Source organism: Lissotriton helveticus, chromosome 4_1 (assembly GCF_964261635.1).
Source record: "Lissotriton helveticus chromosome 4_1, aLisHel1.1, whole genome shotgun sequence".
Lineage (NCBI taxonomy): Eukaryota > Metazoa > Chordata > Amphibia > Caudata > Salamandridae > Lissotriton > Lissotriton helveticus.
This window is the reverse complement of record NC_136063.1, coordinates 1,815,635,196-1,815,650,240: the sequence shown is the minus strand read 5'-3', so window position 1 is coordinate 1,815,650,240 and position 15,045 is coordinate 1,815,635,196.

The window sequence follows — 15,045 nt, the reverse complement described above, 5'->3', positions numbered from 1 at the left end:
ATATATATATATATATATATATATATATCTATGTGTTCTTCAATGGTTTGAGAACCTTCCAGACGGCCATGTGCTCAAGTGATCTAGCTTCATCTGCTGGGTCTTAGCGAGGGTGTATTACCCCGCCCAACCCAGAGTCATTGCTTGAATTTACTGTCTGCGAACAAGCTTCAACCTTCCCACACACCTGAAGAATCTAGCTGGAACCGAGAAGCACTCCAGTCTCCTTCAAGTCCAAGTAAGTCAGTGGTTCCCATGACTCCAGCTCCCTTGACATCTTCCTCCACTCTTCCTCCTGCACAGCTACTCCGGACACCTCACGCGACTCCCTGAGTCAAAGCCTCAAGATCTTGTTCGAACTTCAGTCAAGTGAAAGAACTTGCCTAAGTACTTGATAGCAGGTTAGTGCGTACTAATCCTCCTATAGTAGTAAGCAGGATTGAGTACCAGCATCTTCAAAGACTATAGACTTTTCCTCCATGCCTTTCTGTGGTTTACTCCAGCACTCCTTTTGTGTTTATACTGTGGACCCTTCCAGCAACCTTAGCACTAGAACTGTGATTGCACAAAGACTAGGACTCTAGCTCCATGTTTTTCTGATAAACAGGAGTGCCAAAAGAAAGCACTTCAGAGTCTTTGATATATGAATGAACCTTGTACCCCAACCTGTGTTTCGAGTTTATCATTGGGAGTGCAAGTAACTCCAATCTGTGTTCCGAGTGTATCCTTGGGAGAACAAGTAACTCCGACATGAGTTCCGAGTTTATACTTGGGAATGCAAGTAACTCAAACCTCTGTTCCGAGTTAATCCTTGGGAGTGCAAATAACTCCAACCTATGTTCTAAGTATATCCTGAGGAGTCTAAGTAACTCCAACCTTTATTCCAAGTTTTTCCTTGGGACTACAAGTAACTTCACTCTGTACTCAGGGGGCACCTTGGAACTTGCCTGTTGCCGCCGGGGGTGCCCGGGTGTAGGACTGCTGACCTTTTAGTCTTGCTGGGGTTGCCGACTGCCTGCCTCCCGCTGCCCGCTCCAACTGCCATCTGGGGAAGCGCTGGCCGCCGCGTGGAGTGCAGGTCAGGGAACTACAATCCCCAACAGCCCAGGGGAACCACGTGACCGAATTGTAGCACCAGGAGGTGCATTAAAACTCCGACAGCCCTGCTGAGCGGGGGGGGGGGGGGCACCTTGGAACTTGCCTGTTGCCGCCGGGGGTGCCCGGGTGGAGGACTGCTGACCTTTTAGTCTTGCTGGGGTTGCCGCCTGCCTGCCTCCCGCTGCCCGCTCCCACTGCCATCTGGGGAAGCGCTGGCCGCCGCGTGGAGTGCAGGTCAGGGAACTACAATCCCCAACAGCCCAGGGGAACCACGTGACCGAATTGTAGCGCCAGGAGGCGCATTAAAACTCCGACAACCCTCCCTCGCGGGACGCGAGCGGGACGCCGGGCTAAGCCCGGGCAAAGGGCGGGCCCTCTGTGGCCCTCCATGGACAGAAGGGGGCGGAACGGGCCCCCCTCCCTGGACCCTACTGTGAGAGGAGGTAGAGTGAATCCAATTACTAATTGGCTATTTTTGTGGTCTGATCAATCCTGCTCTAATAATGTCATGCAAGGGGGGCACAAACATTGCTTCTGAGAGGAGCCCGCGCCAAGGGCTACAAGAGCATCACATGAATAGCACCAGCACACTGCCTACTGTTCAAGAGATAGACTATAACTCTCCTTGCCACTCTTCAATCAGCATGCAATCTCCCTTACAAACTCCAGTAAGAGTGCAAAACCCGTCTTTGTGGGACGAATTAAACATCCTATGCAACACCAAGTATGCCGTAGTGGAATCACCTCCTCCTGTTAAAGGCACTAGCTCCTCAAGTATTAACGGCAGCTTACGGGATCCTCCCTTTTCACCTAAGAAAGACAATAATCAAGATCTAGCCCTCCCTCGGCCTTTACCCACTAAAAGGAAGCATTACGAGAACAATCCCGAAGGGACTCATTCCAAATTACAAAAACGATCCGCAAGTCCTACATTACTTGTCAATAACCTCCCTACTACCATGGAGTCTGCAGACAAATCAGACGAAACAATACTCTACCCCCAGTTGACTCTACTGACCCAGATCAAGCATCTTGTCAAAGCCATAATTTCTCCACTAGTTGAAAAAATCAACTCCATAGGGGAAAGGCTCTCAGGACTAGAGAATACAATCACGACCATTCTGATACCCATCAATAATATGACAACATCTAACCGCTGCCAGCCGCTTACAACCTTGGAAACACCTAAGCCAACTGCTAAACGTATAAACGCCCAACTCACATCACAACCACTTAAAATCCCAGCCCCAATTGCACCCAAAGCCCCCTTCAAACCTGCTCCATCAAGGTTCACAGGGGTTAGAACAGAACCAAACAAACCACCACGTATACACCTTCCTCCAGAAGCCACGCCATATGTGTCCGTTATTTCAGGAGTACCAGCACTTGCCCTCGGGAAAGCCGAAAGACAGCAGGACCTATTAAATAAGGTCATATTCTGGTTGGGGAAAAATAGACCCCTACCACCGGCCCAAGATGGTGGAATCCTGAGCGTTAGAAGGGTGGGTTGGCTGGGCTCATTACCTAAAAACATTCCCGGGGACTTGGTACTGGTTAAGTTCAGGAACAGGAACATCGTCCCGTACCTAAGATCTTGTCCGCCCCAAGAAGGAGATGGCCCTATTTGCACTTGGGACCTACTTGATTTTTATCCATGCATGCCAAACAACCCCCTGCTTAGACCAACAGTAGAGCATCACCATCCTCTGGGAAGGGGGGTTTGTGTACCCAATGGCATTAGTTTCTCCGCTCCCAACAGATTCGAACCATTATACAACTGTCGTAACTTTTGAGTGCTCTATGTATTACCACAGTCGATAGTGATAAACTGTATGAATAACATGTCTTATTATGGAACCCTGAGGTTGAGCATATGCTCTTTTAACTTGTAAACATATTATCATTGTATGCATGTTTTCATTTTAAGATCGTTTTTATATGTACGCTTTTATGATTTTAAAACAAAATCGAATAAAGCATTATCGAAATCGAATCACTCTGTATTCTGAGTTTATCCCTGGGAGTGACACACTCCAATCTATGATTTTGGTTACTCTGCTCTCGTGCCGTGCTGCTGATGAAACCTGTAAGAGTAAGTCACTGAAGTTTATATGGTCATTGTATGTAGAGACCTGTTAGTGTACTGATGGTAACTACTTCCTCTAGTTCAATTCAATTAAATCTTTATTTCGGCTACTTTAGCCATAAAAGATACATGCATAAAAACACAGAACCATATCATTTTATACATATAAGTCTAAAAGCAGTTAAAAACTATCCATGAATTATAGGAGTCATAAATCATCCTCAACAAGAAATACGTACATAAATGCTTTAAAACACAGAACTTCATCACAGTTAACATCTAAGGTCAGGACATATACCATAATAGAAAGAAAAATCATACACCATCATCATAAAAAAGCAGCTATGACGCTATAAACCAACAAAAGTTTAACAGCTCAAAGTGATTGACCAGTCTCCCTGTGAGCAATATACACAGAATAAAGAAATCTACTAATGCTGAATATAATAGATTGGGAAGTGTTTGTTTTAATAATTCTATATGCCATAGCGCAAGATCTTATTCCTAGAAGGTTACACAAGGGTTTGATCCACCTTTTTCTTGCTTTAGTATAGGCTTGGCAAAAGAATAGTATATGGACCTCATCCTCCTTGTGAAAACCTGAGCACATAATACACTTCCCCTGTGTAGCGTTAGGCCCTTCCATTTTTCTCTTGGACCAACATTCCAGGTTAGAGTTAGTCATAAGATTCCCATACCTGAACTTCAAAAATAAAGACTTCACGAGAGGAGGCTCAATCTCATCAAGAAATACCTCAAAGAAGGGTTCATCTTTAAAGCCTAGAAAATTATGAGTAAGAGACCCAGTTCTATTTCCATTTGCTAACTGATTAGTTATGAAGGACCAGAAGGCTCGTTTCACCATAGATTTCACATAGTGCGGTTGCCTTTCCGGATTCTCCCATAACTGTGGCAGGCCCAAGATTGAAAACCATTTTTTAATGTGTTTGAGCCAGAAAATAGAATTGAGAGAGTCCAGACCCAATATTTCCTGGAGACCATTCCTATAATCAATCAGTTCTGGAGTAGACCATATTCTTATCCAGAACATTAATGGTCTAATGATTGTATGGTTATCAGTTCTTTTAAGGTTCAAATCAAATTGAAGAGGTGTTAGAGGTGTACTAGTAGGAACCCTTACAATAGATCTCATAAATTCTATCTAGACCATGGAAGCTGTCCCTTGCCCAAGGCCCCCATATCTCCGCCCGTAAAGGGCAGCAGATTAAATTTTAAATTTAAAAAGCTCAAGCACAGGAGTCACAGATTTGCTTGTACTAGCATTGAGTTTACGAATAATTGGCTTCACGTTTTGGGCATATGACACCTTGCTTTTCTCAATTTGGGCCTTCCATGTAAGGTTAGAATCTAGCACCACCCCCAGATAGGAAAAATTATCAACTGTTTCTAACACTTGGCCATCCAGACTTAAGGTCCCCCTATCCGGCCTACAGGGATTCAATGCCATACACTTAGTTTTGTCAACATTTATCTCTAATCCTTTCTTCGCACAATACATACTAAATGAGTTCAAGAGTGCCTGGAGACCTTTCTTAGTTTGGGATATCAAGATGGTGTCATCCACGAAAAGTAACGCAGGCACCCTCTCCCCATTAAGTTGTGGTGAATCATTTGTACAATCGTTTAAATGATCAGGAATATCGTTGACAAATAATGAAAATAAGGTAGGGGCCAAAACGCATCCTTGACGGACGCCACGCTCTATGGGGATATTGCGCGTCCATTCCCCATTAGGACCCCACCTGATGTTGGCATAATTCTTAGCGTGCAGCTCAACTATTTGAGTCAGCAGGCACCCTGGCAGTCCAACCTCACTAAGGGACCTCCAAAGCAAGTTACGTGGTACGAGGTCGAATGCCGCTCTCAAATCTACGAAAGTGCCCCTTCCTAATAAGTACATATTTCCAATATATGCAACAGAATCTGAAGACCTGGTCTATGGTGCTGACCTTACCCCTAAACCCGGCTTAAAGTTTAGTAAGTATAGCTTTTTCCTCTATCCAATCGTTTATCCGAAATAGTAGGTGCTTGGCATACAGTTTTTGCAAGGTGTCCATCAAACTAATCAGTCTGTAGTTTGATGGAACAGACCTGCTACCCTTTTTAAATATTAAAACAACCTCTGCAGCACGCCAACTATCTGGAAACTGACAATTACTAGATAAAGCATTAAACAAGTGATTTATGTATGGAGCCCAGACTTCAATCTCATGCTTATACAGGTCGCCAGGTATCTTATCAGGCCCTGGAGCTTTACTACTTTTCAATTCAGTGATTGCCCTTGTGGTTTCGCCAATTGAGAAATCAAGTCCCTCAATCAGGGGTGGCGACCATGGAGTCTCATCCAAACCACTATCATATTTTTCGTATAGGGTTGTGAAGTGCGTCACCCAAGTCAATTCATCTAAAAAGACGCCCTTCACGGCTCTGCCTGCATGACACCCATTAGCAACCAGCCTCCAAAACCCAACATTGTCCTTGGATTTGGCAGCAGCCAGCATGTCCGCCCAATTTGACTCCTCCGATTTCTTTTTTGAAATCCTTTGGATTTGCTTGTATGTCTCCCTGGCAGCTCTGACATCATCTTTCGTTTTGTTTTTGATTGCCAACAAAAGCTCCCTCTTAGCCAATGTACATGACTGGTCATACCATAATTTACCATGACACCCAATCCTTATGTTTTGCAGCTTTTTTTTTAGGCATTTTTGTCAAACATATTTTTAACTCCTGAAAAAATGTCTTGTGTAGTGCAATGAATTGATCATAGTAATTAGGTAAAGGAAGGTGTCCAACTATGGGCCCAAAGGTTGTGTCAAATAGTGAATATACAGTTGCAAGAGCCTCACCATTTGCAAGAACATGCAACCATTTCAATGCACGTCTGTTATTACTAACTTGCACCACATCACACGAAGTGAGATCAGTAACCTCAGAGGTAGATAATAGGGAAGGTTCGCTAAACATAATTACATCAATGGACAGTTCCAATGGATAGTGATCACTCTCAACCCTGTTTGCCACCACGAGGTCAACCATATGGTGCCAAACGCTCAGTGAAACAAATATAAAGTCCAAATTGCTTTTAGTATCGGACCTCACAAAAGTGGGTTTTTTCGAAAGATCAGAGGGCAAGCGACCGTTACACGCCCTGAGACCGTGGTCTGCCATTAACCTCACCATTTGCACAACCAAAGCCGAACATTTGACGAAGTTTGTGGTCTCATGCTGAGGAATGTTATTAGCTTGATCTTCATCCTCAAAAACGTCTACAAGCCCTAGAACGGGTTCAAAATTACAGTTTATGTCACCACCCAAGATTACTGCAACATCACCAACCACCCTTTTCAGAAAACTATCCAGGATTTCAAGAGTGGGAGAATCTTTAGAGTGTGCTAAGGGTCTATTATAAACATTAATTAAATAACATTCTGCCCCATTCATATTTATAAGTTTTAGGGCCAAGATGTCCGGTGAGCCTGATTCTATTACTTCAACCTTGATCCTCAGTGTAATTTTGACCCATATAATGAGTCCCCCCGAAGGCCTACCCCTATTAGACTGAACTGCCCCAGTGCCAAATGTTTTAAACCCTATCCTGTGAGGTATGTATATTGCCCATGTTTCTTGCAATAGACAAAAGTCACTAGAATCAATATAGTCTGCCCACTCTGGGTCCCTTAAATTTTTGTTTACCCCCGCAATATTCCAGGAGATCAAGAGCAGTGGTGTATTTGTCCCGCTACCAGGACAAGTTGACTTTACAGTGACCAATGTTGGTGCCACTGGAGATATCACATTATCCTGCAACATGCCATCTACAGTGTGTGGTTCCGTTCGAGAAGCCAGACCCACTGCACCGTTGTCGGCTCTATCACCAAAACAACCTTCTTCATTTCTGGGTTCATAAGGGTGGCTTCTGAAGGGCACTCCTTAGCTAGGGCATCCCCATTATTACAATAGTCAATACCCCCCTCTCCATTTGCCCATAATTCCTCGCTATTGGCATATTTGGTGGAAATATTCTCATCACAAGATAGGTGTTGTGTGCCGTAGGAATTAATGGTACAGCTAAGCGAAGGCACGAGTCAATCAACTCCGTCTAAACAGCTATACCTATTGTAGGTAGGGACTCCATTCCACACATTGTGATTACCCTGCCTGCCCAATTCGGTACCACGCCTAGAATATTGATTGGTCATAGTACAATTACCCCCATAGTTGGTGTGCCTCAGTGGGGGATAAAAGAAGGTTAGGGGTCTAACTTCAATGGATGATGTACCTGCGTAAGTATTCCGGGTACATATATGTTGAGCAGTGTGTGGGTCCTCGAATGAGACTACAATACAGTCACCCGGGATTGATTTATTTATAGGGCCAATCCATGGCACCCTTCGTACCATAAGAATTCTGCTTTTCATATGGTTAAGAACAGGCTTGTTTTCATTCAGCCAATATATCACCTTGTTTTTCAAGGACAAAAATGTTTCCTCATATTGATTTCCTAATTCAGGGACCCCAGTAAGTACAACTACAAAAGGCCTTGCATCAGGCGGAAGATCTATAAATCCCCCCCTTGGGTTATCTCTAACATAGGGTGTATGGTAGTTGTGATTGTGAGCTTTATTTACAGAGGTTCTCTGAACCGAGGACTCATTTAATACAGAAGCAGTATGTACAGGAGGGCGGGTATTGGCAACTCTCACTATTTGAGTATTCACGTTTGGTACAGAACCTTTCAAGAGTAGTTTATTAGTGGGGATTCCTTTAGGTGGTGCCAAGGTGGTCACAATAGGAGTATCGACATCACTCACAATCTGATCAATTAAATTTGGTACGTCCTTCTTCAAATGTAGTTTGTTAGAAGGATTTACTTTCGGTGGCGCCAAGGGGGTCACAGTAGAAGCCAATGAGGGGCTAGCAACTGCATCAAGGTTTGGAAGGTCACTGCCACTTAAACTTAAGCTGGACAGGGTGATGATACCTTTCTCCACCTCAAGGAGCTGATTTTCGATACAAGTTAACCTGACTTCCAGTGGCCTAAGAAGTTTCTTTAATGTCTCCCACACAATTTTCAGAAACTCCTCTTTGCCCCCCTCTATCTCTACCTCAGGTGTGATGATCTTCTCGTCCCCAATAACATGGGACCCAACTATTATATCTAAATTCGACGCTTCCATTTTATCACTAGTATTTAACATTTGCGTAGTTGAGGGCGTCCGATGTTGCAAGCTACTTACGCTCCCCATTTTCATAGCCCCCCCTATAAAGCACTGACATTTAGCCACTTTTCCCTTTTTCCTAGCGTACACTAACATAGCTTTACGTTTTCTCTTTTGTTTAGGCTCTACCTTGTGTACACCCTGTTTGCTCTTGGTCTCTTCTTTCCCCTTGGTTTTCTCCCCTTTAGCATCCTCCAACGGCATATCCACTTTAGTAGTATTTTCAATTAATTTGCTATTGGCTATAAGATGAGGTGAATCTAGTATGACATCAACAGAAGTAGCTCTTTCCTCAGGAGCGGAGTGCACATCGGCCAGTATGATAATGGGAGTGGGGCCAGTAGAACGCTCAGGAGTTTTAGCTAGGGCTATGCTACCCAAAGAAGATTTTTTACCCAGTGCAAGGTCTGAGGACAGTCTTCTAGCTGCCTCCAGCTCCAAAGATACTCTATGCTGTAGTTTAGTGATCTCAATGTCAATGTTCGTGTTCGTGGTAATCCCTGTGATGAAATCATCCAATGTCCCTGTAACCCTTTTCACAGATTTACCAGATTTAACAGCCCTGCTCCGACTTTCACGCGGTGACATCGTTTAACAATACCCCAGGGCTAGAGAATGCGGAAAGAACTATTACCAAGGTTATTTGGCTCAACCGGACAGCCAAGAGGGGTGGCCCGGTCCGGTCTTGCCCGGTCTGTAACGGGCTAGAACGGGCCCGCCCTTGGCCCGGGCTTCGCCCCGTGCTGCGACCCGCGCGTGCAAGTCTATAGAAAATTAAACAGTGAGGGTCAGGGCGGGAAGAGGACCAGCTGCGGCTTGTCCACGCCGCACAGAATGCTGGTCCTCGCAGTCCCGCGGCGCAAGGGCTCAGGTCAGCTTACCTCCTTCACCCTCAAGACCTCGACACGAACGGCTCCCGCGAAGCGGGGGCCGTGAGAGGTGGCTGGCAGTCTTCAAATGTCACAGTGCAAGCGGCAAATGAACGGTGATTTCGCTGTGAAAGGGTAACAACCGGCAATGCACTCAGGCAGCTTTTGAAACCAGGTGAGGGTCAGGGCGGGAAGAGGACCAGCTGCGGCTTGTCCACGCCGCACAGAATGCTGGTCCTCGCAGTCCCGCGGCGCAAGGGCTCTGGTCAGATGACCTCCTTCACCCTCAAGACCTCGACACGAACGGTTCCCGCGAAGCTGGGGCCGTGAGAGGTGGCTGGCAGTCTTCAAATGTCACAGTGCAAGTGGCAAATGAACGGTGATTTCGCTGTGAAAGGGTAACCTCTAGTTATTTCCAGTGCATTGCGTCATCGCAGAAACTGAGGTTCTGGTCCAGTGTACATCTACATCACAAATGCAGAAGGTCTCAAAAGTGACAAATCCTGTTGCGTAGGGTTGCATAGCCACTGAGCAGACCCAATGCTGAAAGTCTCTCTTTTCTTATTTTATCCCAACCCCTCTTCCCCCCCAGGGGTGAAGCGCGATCTAGGAGTTTTGTCCCTTGATCTTGTACGGCTCTGAGAAGGATAGGAGGTGCAGCATCAGCTCCAAGGTTGTCTCCTTGGTTGGATGTAGGGAATAAACAAAGGCCCCCTGAACTCTAATCCTGCGATTCTTAGGACAGGGAATAACATATGTGAAAAAACAATTCCTAGGCAATCCTAGTGGATACAAATATATGAGCAGAGGGTATCACAAAAATCAAAGACAATAAGAAATGTTCATAAAAGTAAGTATCATTTTTTTAATACTAGTTGAGATAACAGGGACCCCCTGAAAAGAGATAAATTCCCTGGGTCAGGGTTAAGCAAACATATGCAAAGGTAAAGGCCCAGGCCAAAAAATACACATAGTCTGACAAAAACAGGAAAAAGGACACACCATAAGGAGAAAGAGGACTCAAGAAAAAATTGTTTCTTGAAAATCATTTTTTATCTTTATATTTTTTAAATCATGTGTATCAATGAATATGTGCATATCAATTTTTTATTAATGTAATTAAATTTTCTACTTTATCATAGAACAATTTTTTCTTGAGTCCTCTTTCTCCTTATGGTGTGTCCTTTTTCCTGTTTTTGTCAGACTATGTGTATTTTTTGGCCTGGGCCTTTACCTTTGCATATGTCATTTTTTTAATACAACACTAGTTAAAAACAGAAATCATAATACATTCCAATCATAACTTAAAATTTCAATTAATAAAATCAGATATAGAATACAGTCAATAACTAATAAAATTATACAATCAATAATACAAAATTGGACAATAATAATCCAATGAATTATTACTACCTGATTTATTACTGATTGTATGCATTTTTACTGCCTGATTTATCACTGATTGTATAAACTGTACTGTTTATTGATTGGATTATTATTGTCCAATTTTTTATTATTGATTGTATAATTTTACTTTTATGAAGATTTTTATTGTCTTTGATTTTTGTGATACCCTCTGCTCATATTTTTGTATCCACTAGGATTGCCTAGGAATTGTTTTTTCACATATGTCTCCTTGGTTGGAACCATGTGAGCACATGTCAAAAGGCCAAACCTTGCATTCTTCCACCGCTCAGATGACATGGATGACCAGATACACATTCAAGGCCTGGCCCGAGGGCACCCAAACGGTTTAGATTAGGCAAGAGCTTTAGGGAATGTGCAGCACGAAGTTCAGTCCTTGCGACTGGAACATCAGTCGCTTAAGGATGGACTGGTCCAATTTCACTCTCGCCCCACACTATGGTTAGTTGAGGTGGGGCAAGGGCGGTTCCCAAGAACACACGTCCTGTTCTACAAACCCCAAACTCTAGCAATTTGCGAAATCTAACAAGCACCTCCGCTACTAGAAACACTAATCCTGTTCATGTCACAGTTACCACCCCAGTCCCAGTGCCCTTGGAACTACTCAAATGATTCTTTGGGGATAGATAAAATTGTGATGCATTCTGGAGTTCCCAAATGTTGGCATGTATATGCATAAAGTAGGTGAATTTGGTGGGCTCTGACATTTTTTGATGGTGCTCCAATATATCTTACGCAATGCCCACATAGAAGAGATGTCCAAGTTAAAACAGTCCAGAAGAAGACCACCTACAGCTTTGCAAGGCTGGTCACTTTGCTTCTCCAATGGACGGGTTTACAGGCAGCCAATAATACCACTGACTGGTTAGGATCAAGTATAGAATAAATGATGTTTGGTGTTAACACCAAACTATATTATATCATATAATAGTTTAGATTATGAATTAACAGATCAGCTGATTCAAATGTATTCATTCATGCGTTAAATTTAATTTTTTAAAATCTATACAATAAAATATATCTACCACATTAAAGATTTAAAATACTGTATATATTTAGGCTCCATCTACAAAGGATATGCTTCGAGGACAAAAGAAGCATACACCATAAACAATAAACCCTATAATATTTCAGTTTGTTCCGCAGAGCTCAGCATATTTCATTTGCCACTTATTAATCAGGCATGGAACACACTGGCGGCTGCCACAGAGTAGTACGCTTAGGGCGGAGGCAGTGGGGTGGGGGTGGGGTTGGGGTTGAAGTGAAAAATAATATGAAATGACACTTACCTGGCTGCTGGCTGCCACCTCTTGTCCGTCCCCTTCTGTTCCTCCTGGACCGGAAGCTGGAAGCACACAGGCTCCCCTAAGCCTATCAAGAAGCTGCTGTCACCCATGGGGAACAGGGTCAATACTGATTTGCATATGGCTGAGTCTGAACTGGAAAGGCATGGGAGTAAAAAAACAATGAATGTAGGCCCAGATCTCTATACTGGAGTGAATCGTTGACATTGTTCAACATTCTGTCCATCAATTGTTCTTTTTGCATTTGTCACCCTGAGTGGAAAGGGTATGCCTAGGTGTGGGTTCTGCGCTCTCCATGACACTGGAGTCAAACTAGCCTGGCTGATGAGGGGTGATTACCAGAAACCGGTCCCAGGATGTTTGTTTCCAGTCTAGGAAGGACCTGGCCTGGAAGTTCGGGCTGGACTGTGACCATTGGGAACAGGGTCAAGACTGATTTGCATATGGCTGGGTCTGAACAGGAAAGGCATGGGGAGCAAAAAAAATGAAGGATTTAGGCCCAGATCTCTGTACTGGGTGAATGATTGACATTGTGCAGCATTCTGTCAATCGGTTGTTTTTTTTGCATTTGTCACCCCAAGTGGGACGGTTATGCCCAGACGTGGGCCCCGTGCTCTCCATGCCACTGGAGTCAAGCTAGCCTGGCTGAAGAGGGGTGATGCCGCAAAACCGATCCCAAGATGCTTGTTTCCAGGCCAGGGAGGACCTGTCCTGACAGTTTGGGCATGGGGAACAGGGTCAAGACTCATTTTGCCACGTGTTGCAGCTATTTTGGGCAATGGGTCAATTTACAATGCAGAATGAATACAAAGAAAATTGTCTTTACCTAAAGTCCAGGTGTTTGCAAATTCTCACACGAGCGCTGCCGCTGAATTTCAATATTAAGGTTTTAAAGTGCTACTGGTGGCTTTCAGCTCACACTCGAGTCAGCATTCCTGCCCTTCCGCAACCCTCACTGAAGAACAGGTTTATCAACTAGTTATACCTGGCCCGTCACTGCAGTTTCTTTGTTTATTCCGAGTAACAAATTTCTCCCACCGTAGCTTTTAATAGACCTCCCCAAGTTTCATGTGTGGATGCACCATACACGGCAGTGAGTGCAGTTCTGAGTAGCCATGCACATACTTTGGGTGCCCTGCAGGAAAGGCTTATTACATATGTCATGGGCTGGTTACAGACCAAAACAAATGCAGCTAGATGTCATAAATCTGCCTATTGTGTACATGATGGATGGTGCTCGGTGGTACAAAGCACCAAAGATGCTGTTTCCCTGCTGCTCTTCATCAACACTGCTGAAGTCTCAGCTGTAGCAGACCAAAAAGAAAAATAACGAGGATTACAAAAAAGATTTACAGGGCCGTTGGGGCTCAAAAACATGAGCTCTTACTATGAAAATATTTAAAGCAGCGTCGGGGATAAGGGGTTTAGCATGGCAAGCAGCGACGGGCGGGAGATGGTGGGTTGGTACGGCACAGGGAGATTAAGGAAGATGTAATAAAATGCAAGCAGCGATGTGAGGGAGGTGGTGGGGAGCGGCATGGGGACATGAAGTGATTAATGGAATATAATTAAAAATAAGTAACTCTTAGGCACTCAGAGAAGGAGGGTGACAACAAACTTGGAGGAGACAAAAACATAGCCTCTGTCTCAAAAAGCACTAGGAGCAACAAGGAAAAAGTAATCCCTGATCGGATGCTAAAAAGGGCTAGTGTGATGCAACAAGTAATAACGCGCTGCTCTGTGGCAGTGAACAACCAACAAAAAGGAGGGACAAATAGGAAAAAATAACCCTTTGGAAGCAAGGATTTTTAAAGATCACTGAAATTATCAAATGAAAAGCAATGGGTAGGCTGTGAGCCCATAAAGTATATACAGCATGTCTCAAAGAGCCAGCGCAAGCGCTGTCTAGGCTCGACCTAGGTGGATACATCAAGTGACAAGTGGGTTTTTTCGTGTCTTCTCCTGGTGAGAGTAGAGCCCATAGTTCTCCATTTAAATAACTACGAGCATACAAATGTGCAAAATCACCTGGAAGCCTCACCCTTCTGGCCCCACCCCATCCATCTTAGTAGTATGCAAACGTCATCCCACCTTTTGCCAGTATGATGGGCAACTTACCAAATGGTCCCCCAGAGCGTTTCCAGATGATTTTGGTAACACTTTCTTGATGCGATGAATATGAGGACATCTCCACCAAACAAAGTAGCACTTACTTTATATAGTTAAGAGGAATTACTCTTGTTTGGTGGAGATTCACCTCTTTGTAGTCTCGACATCTTCTCTATAGAAAAAATTATGTTATCACAGATTTCTGGAAGAAAGCTCACGAGGAACAATCACATTGCTGAAATTAAATGCACAGAAGGTCACTGAAGACATTTTCTATGGGTCTGTATGGCTGTAGTGCAGCATATGCACAAAAAATTTAACCAACAAGTTATCACTTACTAATTGAGCAGTAGAAAGTACTCTAATTGGGTGGACATTTTGTGCAACACTGTGGACTCTTTTTGGTTAAAGGGGCAGGTGATATTCCGTTCTGGCCCAGTCACTCACACAGCTAATGACACACCCACACACTCAGAGACCCACTCACACACCCATTCAGCCACTCTCACATACACTCACAGACACATACTGCCACTCACACACCCATACAGTCTCACTCAAACACCCACTCACATACCCACAAAACCACTCACACATCCATACAATTACCTACTCACACACCCACATAATCACTCACACCCTCATTCAAAAACCTATACAGCCATTCCCACTCATACACCCACATTACCACTCACAAACCCATACAGCCACTCACACACCCACTTGCAGATCTATACAGCATCTCACACACACACTCGCGAACCCATACAACCACTCACACACCCATACAGTCACTCACAAATCCATTCACACACCCAATCATCAACCTAGACAGCCAGGTTACAGTTAGGAAATCAAACATAGAAATTCACAGAAAAAACAAAGGCTACAGGAACATTATAGTTAGAAAATAG